The sequence below is a fragment of the Falco punctatus genome, assembly GCF_963210335.1.
Source record: "Falco punctatus genome assembly, contig: scaffold_78, whole genome shotgun sequence".
NCBI classification, from domain to species: domain Eukaryota; kingdom Metazoa; phylum Chordata; class Aves; order Falconiformes; family Falconidae; genus Falco; species Falco punctatus.
In genome coordinates, this window is record NW_027660070.1 from 384063 (window position 1) to 391277 (window position 7215).

The 7215-nt window shown below is 47.8% G+C and overlaps 1 long non-coding RNA gene across 1 annotated transcript; it reads left to right on the top strand.

The window, feature by feature from the left end:
* Positions 1-829: 829 nt before the first annotated feature.
* On the top strand, positions 830-7164 carry LOC308058109. Its single transcript, XR_013925658.1, has 4 exons — positions 830-4185; positions 4355-5198; positions 5344-5468; positions 5990-7164. It is a non-coding gene; the product is annotated as an uncharacterized lncRNA (long non-coding RNA).
* The last annotated feature ends 51 nt before the right edge of the window (positions 7165-7215 follow it).

Sequence of the window (7215 nt, forward strand, 5' to 3'; positions counted from 1 at the left end):
TGCGCCTTGCCGGGGCTCAGCATTGCGCGTTGAGTTTGGGAGGGGGCCTGACCTGAAGGGGCTGGTTTCTGGTTAACTTATGACGAGTTGGGGTTACACGTGTGTTCCCCTGGAGTGGCCAGGCACCATCATTGCATTTCTCATGCCCAGCCTGCCCGCCATTCCGTCAGAGAGAGCCAGATGCACACAGGGAGGGCTTTAAGCTACATCGTCTGGTGTTGGGGGAAGATTGCTAATAAAACCCATGCATGGCTGCATGGCCACGAGAAGAAGGTGTGCCATGCTTCACACAAGAGTTGTGAAGATTAGTGCTGGGAAGCTGCAGAGGGTAGGGGTCACCCTTCAAGCCTGTGTCATCGTTTCCTGCCCAGGTTTCGCTTTACGGTGGTCAGCAGAGCAGTGGCCAAGGCTTTGTCCACCTGGGCCAAGAAGGCTGCAGCAAAGTCCAGGCTCAGACAAGGTATGGGAACAGGTCTCTGCTGCCCAGCTGAGGCCCTGCTCTGCGCTGGGTGACCACAGCTCCGTCAAAAGGCACTCCTCAGGGGGCTGCTCTGCAAAGTTTCTTCCTTTGCCAGGTGCAGAGGAGCATCCTGGCAAGCTGCTGCAGAGACGGATGAAGCTTTCCCTTGCTGCACTGCCAAGTCAGGGGCCAGGCACAAGACAGAAAGACTTGGGCAAGAAGACTTCTGAGAGGTGAGACCCTGGTGGGAAGGGATGAAAGGGATCCTGCACCCATGGAGGAGAGACATCCCCTCCGAACACTCCAGCTGCAGGGACGCGGCAAGGTCCCTGACACATGCCACATGGTTCTTACGTGCTTGTTTCCCCTGTTGTGGGCCCCTCACTGGGGAAGGTGGTGGACGCTGTGTGCACCCCACGTCCCTGTGGTTCCCTTACGCAAGAGCTGAGGTGCAGTCCTCCCCTGTCCATCTGAGGGGGCTCAGGGAAGGCTCCCCCCTGCCAGCAGAAATGGCCCCACCTCCCGTGCTGCTTCTGCCAGCCTGGGAAGCTTTGGTACCAGGCGAAGGTGGGAGAGCAAACTGCCCCGTGCTCATGCCGACTGCTCCTGGTGCCTCTTTGCAGTGCGCTCCCCCCGTGTCCAGGCAGCTCCCCCAGGATGAAGGAGGCAGGCAAGGCAGGCAGGCAGGAGCCGGCTTCTCCAGCCAAACCCACCTCTACACTCCCATCTTCAGACGACTGCCAGAAAGCGCTGCAGGTACGTGCCTTGCTGTAGCTGCCGTGCTGCTGGGGACTCGGCAAAAGCCTCTTTGTGCAGAGAGCCAGCCTGAAAGGACCTCTGGACATGTGCTCCTTGTCAGCTGTCTGTCACCTCCTTCAGATCTTCCTTGCCCCCTGGGTTGTCACAAAACACTTTCTCCTGGCCCAGGGGCTATGGGAGATGCCCAAGTCCTTTCTCGGCTGTTCACAGTGGAGGGCTTTGGTCACAGCTGTGTTTGCCAGGAGCCTAGAATGACCCCACAGCCCCCAGTCTGTTAGGGGCAAAGCCCTGCCAACCGACCAGCTGAGGCAAGGGGCGGCAACACGGGTCAGACCCGAAGGACACCCGTTCCAGGAGCGGAGACTAATCCTGCCTTCTGCTGCCTTGCCATCTCCTCCAGGAGGTCTGGCAGCTGTCTGCAGAGTGGGAGCAGGTGAGGCCCAAGTGGCAAGAGCAGCTCAAGCAAGCAAAGGCAGAGTGGGCGGCGTGGGGAGCCTGGTCTGCAGGGAAGGACTGACAGCAACCCCAGGTACGGGCAGCGATTGACACCGCTGAGGGCAGCAGCGACCCTCTCCTTCGGGGCACCCAGGGCGGCAGGTCTCCAGAGGTGGGGAGCAGGACAGACATCTGGCTGCAGGGCAGGGGTTTGCCTGCTCATGCACATGAGGGAGAGACTGGCAGCAGGATGCAAGCGGCAAAATCACCTGTGATGACGGGCATGCAGTGCTGGGTCTCCCAGCTGCCAGGTCCTGCTGCAGGCTCCTTTCAAGAGGTCCTCTGGGAAACAGCACCTGTGGATGCCGTCTGCTTTGCTGAGAGCGTCTGCTCCTTGGCAGGCACTCGGCACTGGAGGCGCTTGGAATCCCCACCCTCCAGCCCAGCCCAGGAGAGAGGTGGTCAAGGAGAGGTGGAGAAAGGCTCCAACCCCTCTCCCAGCAGAGCAGAAGACAGCAGCAACCTCTAGGCCTGGGGGAAACCTGCATGAGAGAGGAAATAGGCATTTCCTCCTCCCCTTAAGCTTTGAGTGTTGTTCTGTAGAAGGAAGAGAGTTGCCTTATTGCCCCAGGATGGGGTAGGGGAGCCCAGAGGCAGCAGTGCCTGAGCCTGGGACAGGGTTCTCCAGCCTGGAGGCCAAAGCTGTTGGTGGGACTCTTCCCTCCAGCCTCCCGCCTGGACTCTGCAGGGGGCAGGGGACCTGTGCTGGGGCAGCAAACACTGCTGTAAAGCCTAAGGATGTCCCCAGGGGCTGCTCCCAGCTCTGTCTGGGAGCTGCTGCTGTCAGATTCATCCACTAGCAAGCAGTTCCTGGTCCAGGAGTGATAACTGCATGGAGAACAAGAAGTCTGGGTGTCTAATACCAAGGTCTCCAACATCAGCTGAGCAGCATTTATTTTAATGGGTTTTTTAACTCCCCAGCAGTTTCCATTGTGCCCCAAAGCCATTTTCTGTCAGAAAAGGTGCAGGCATGTGCATGAGACACAGGTGTTTCTCTGTGTTGTAACTAGGAACAAAGGCAGCTTTTCTTTTCGTTCCAGCTCGAAAGGGAGCACAGACCGTCAGCCCCAGGGAGGCAGCCCTGCTCCCTCGTCCTGGCTGTGGGTGTGAGCCCTTGCATGCTCCACCTCTGGAGGAAAGGCACTGAAGAAGAGCAGCCTGGGAGGGACCTCCCAGAGCCGGCTGGGGAGAGGGCTGGTCACCCCGCGGCCCACGGCGACTGCCGGGAGCAGCTCAGCATGGCCAGTGGCCTCTGAGCACGGGCCTGCAGGCCTTCCCTGCATTGCTGTAGGCGGGCACCGGAGCGTCCCCAGGCCTGGGCGCCTTGTGTGGGAGCCATGCCTGGGGACAAGGCCCAGGGCGGTGGCACCCAGAGCTGCTGCACGCACACAGGACTGAGCTCTGCAGAGGCTGCTGGCACCAGGGGGATGTGGGAGGTGCGGGCTCGGGCCTGCTGGGGCCTCTGTGAGGGGTAAGCAGGGGCTGCCCCACGCCAGGCACAGCTGGTTCCAGCCAGTCCCAGCCAGTCCCCGCCAGGCTCCACAGCATCCACAGCCAGGCTTTGTGATGCAGGCGGCGCACCATGCCCAGAGGTCATTGTGATGCGGGTCCCCACGGTGACCCCGCAGGTATTTAAGGAGCCAGAGCCCTGGGTACCTACTCCCAGGAGAGCCACTCCCTCAGGAGGCAGCATCTCCCCTGGGTGACCATGGCCAGTCATCGGCAGACGCCGCCAAAGATGCCCACGGATGAGGAGGCAAATGCCCACCCCCAGCCCAACAGCACGCTGCATCACAAGATACTGCAGTCAGGCACAGTGTCCAGGGCATGTGTGACAGGGAGATGGCTTGTACTGTCCGTGTCATCCCACTGACATCCCCTCCATCCCCTGCCTGTGCTCTTCGTCTCCCCGTGCAAGTGGCCTCCCAGCACAGAGGTGACACACAGCCCTCCTCTGGCTACAAGGACCATAAGCCTAACCAACCCAACACATGGCACTGCATATTCTACCACTAAATCATGTCCCTAAGTGCCTATGTTTCCCCCAGTACCCAATAACGGATGCTTAGATCTCCTTTTGCCCTTAATGTTTTCAAAGGAGGAGCCAGGGCACTCAGAACTGCAGGAGGACAAGTGGTAAGAGAAGCCTCAAGGTTAAGTCTTTAGGTTAAGTCTTAAGGTTGGGTCTTAGTGTTAAGTCTTATCGAGTTAAGTTTTAAGGTTATGTCTTAAGGATGAGTCTTAGGGTTAAGTCTTAGGGTTAGGCCTTTAAGGTTAAGTCTAAGTTTAAGTCTAAAGGGTTAAGTCATTAGAGTGTGATTCTTAGGGTTACATCTTATGGTTAAATCTTTAGGTTAAGTCTAAAGGTATAGTCTTCAGAGTTAAGTCTTAGGGTAATGTTTTAGTGTTAAGGCCTAGGGTTAAATCTTAGAGTTAAGGCTTTAGACTAAGTTATAAGGTTAAGTCTTAAGGTTGAGTCTTAGGGCTAAGTCTCAGGGTTAAGACTTCAGGTTAAGTCTTTAGGTTAAAGTCTTAAGGTTGAGAATTACGATTAAGACTTGGGTTAAGTCTTAGAGTTATGTCTTAAGTTTAAGTCTTAAGGTTGAGTCTTAGGGTTAAGTCTTAGAGTTAAGTCCTAAGGTTGAGTCTTAGGGTTAAGACTTTTGGTTAAGTCTTAAGGTTGAGTCTTAGTGTTAAGTCTTAGAGTTAAGTTTTAAGGTTATTTCCAAAGGTTGAGTCATAGGGGTAAGCCTTAGGGTTAAGTCTTAGGGTCAGGTCTTTAGGTTAAGTCTTAAGTCTAAAGGATTAACTCTTTAGAGTATAACTATTAGGGTTAAGTTTTAGGGTCAAGTCTTAGGGTTAAGGCGTAGGGTTAAATCTTAGAGTTAAGTCTTTAGGTTAAGTGGTAAGGTGAAGTCTTTAAGGTTGAGTCTTAGGGTTAAGTCTTAGAGTTAAGTCTTAAAGGTTAAGTCTAAAGGTTCAGTCGTAAGGTTGAGTCTTAGTGTTAAATCTAAGGGTTAAGTCTTGTAGTTAATTCTTAGGATTAAGTTTTAGTTATAAGTCTTAGGGTTAAGTATAAGGGTTAAGTCTTAGGGTTAAGTCTTCAGTTTAACTCTAAAGTGTTAAGTCTTTAGTATTCTTAGGGTTAAGTTTTAATATTGTATCTTAAGGATGAGTCATAGGGTTAAGTCTTAAGGTTAAGTCTAAAGGTATAGTCTTTAGAGTTAAGTCATAGGGATAAGTCTTAGGGTTAAGACCTAGGGTTGAATCTTAGAGTTAAGTCTTTAAGCAAAGTTATAAAGTTAAGTCTTAAGGTTGATTCCTAGGGTTAAGTCTTAGGGATAAGATTTAGGGGTAAGTGTTAGCGTTAAGTCTTTAGATTAAAATCTTAAGGTTGAGAATTACAGTAAAGACTTAGCGTTAACTCTTAGAGTTATGTCTTAAGGTTGAGTTTTAGAGTTAAGTCTTAAGGTTAAGTCTTTATGTTGAGTCTTAGGGTTAAGTCTTAAGGGCAGGTCTTTAGGTTAAGTCTTAAGGGTTACGTCTTTAGAGTATAATTATTAGGGTTAAGATTGAGGGTTAAGTCTTTAGGTTAAGTTATAAGATTAAGTCTTAAGGTTGAGTCTTAGGGTTAATTCTTAAGGTTGAGTCTTAGGGTTAGGTCTTAGGGTTAAGTCTTTATGTTAAGTTCTAAAGGTTCAGTGTTAGAGTTAAGCATTAGGGTTAAGTTATAGGGTTAAGTCTTAGGATTAAGGTCTAGGGTTAAATCTTAGAGTTAAGTCTTTAGGCTAAGTTATAAGGTTAAGTCTTAAGGCTGAGCCTTAGGGTTAACTCTCAGGGTTAGGTCTTTAGGATAAGTCTTAAGGTTAAGTCTACAGGGTTAAGTCTAGTTTAAGTTTTAAGGTTAAGTTCTAAAGGTTCAGTGTTAGAGTTAAGCATTAGGGTTAAGTTATAGGGTTTAGTCTTAGGGTTAAGTCTTAAGGTTAAAGTCTTAATTTTTGAGTCTTAGGTTTAAGTCTTAGGGTTAAGTCTTAAGGTTAAGTCTTTAGGTTGAGTCTTAGTATTAAGTGTTAAAGTTTTAAGGTTATGTCTTAATGTTGTGTCTTAGGGCTAAGACTTAGGGTTAGGTCTTTAGGTTAAATATTAAGTTAAAGTGTAAAGGGTTAAGTCTTTAAAGTATAATTATCAGGGTTAAGTCTTACGCTTAAGTCTTAGGGTTAAGTCTCAAAGTTGAGTCTTACAGTTAAGTCTAAAGGTGCAGTCTTAGGGTTAAAGGCCTAGGGTTAAATCTTAGAGTTAAGTATTTAGGCTAAGTATAAGGTAAAGTCTTAAGGCTGAGTCTTAGGGTTAACTCTCAGGGTTAAGTCTTAAGGTTAAGACATAAAGTTGAGTCTTGGGGTTAAGTCTTAGAGTTAAGTCTTAAGGTTAAGTCTTAAGGTTGAGTATTATGGTAAAGTCTTAAGGTTAGGTCTTTAGGTTAAGTCTTAAGGTTAAGTCTACAGGGTTAAGTCTTAGTGTTAAGTCTCAAGGTTAAGTCTTAGGGTTAAGTGTTAAGATTGAGTCTTAGGGTTATATCATAGGGTTACGACTTAGGGATAGGTTTTAGGGTTATGTCTTTAGGCTAAGTCATAAGCTTTTAAGTTTGAGTCTTAGGGATAAGTCTTAGGGTTAAGTCTTAGGATTAAGTCTTTAGGTTAAACCTTAAGGTTAAGTCTAAAGGTTCAGTCTTTAGAGATAAGTCTTAGGGTTAAGTCTTAAGTTTAAGTCTTAGAGTTAATTTTTAAGTTTAAGTCTTAAGATTGAATCTTAGAGTTAAGTCTGAAAGTTGAGTATTACGGTTAAGTCTTAGGGTTAAGTCTACAGATTAAGTGTTAAGGTTGGGTCTTAGGGTTAAATATTAGGGTTACGTCTTAGGGATAAGTTTAGGGTTAAGTCTTAAACTTAAGTGTTAAGGTTGAGTCTTAGGGTTAAGTCTTAAAGAGTTAAGTCTCAAGGTTAATTCTTAAGGTTGAGTCTTAGAGTTAACTTTTAAGGTTGTATCTTAATATTGAGTCTTATGATTAAGTCTTTAATGTTAACTCTCAAGGTACAGTCTTTAGAGATAAGTCTTAAGATTAAACCTTTAGGTTAGTTCTTAAGGAGAAGTCTTAGGGTTAGTTCTTTAGGTTAAGTCTAAAGGTTAGAGTCTTAAGGTTAAGTGTCTAAGGTTGAGTCTTATGATAAAGTCTTTGGGTTAAGTCTGAGGACTTAACCTTAACACTTAACCCTAAGGACTTAACCCTAAGACTGAACACTAAGACTCAACCTTAATACTTAACACTAAGACTTGACTCTCAGACGCAAGCTTAAGTCTTAACCATAAGACTTAACACTAAGACCCTATAGATTTAAACCTACAACATATCCCTAAGTCTTAACACTACGACTTAAAACTAAGTCTTAACCATAAGGCTTAACCCTAAGAAATAACACTAATACTTAACCCTAAGAATTAACCCTAA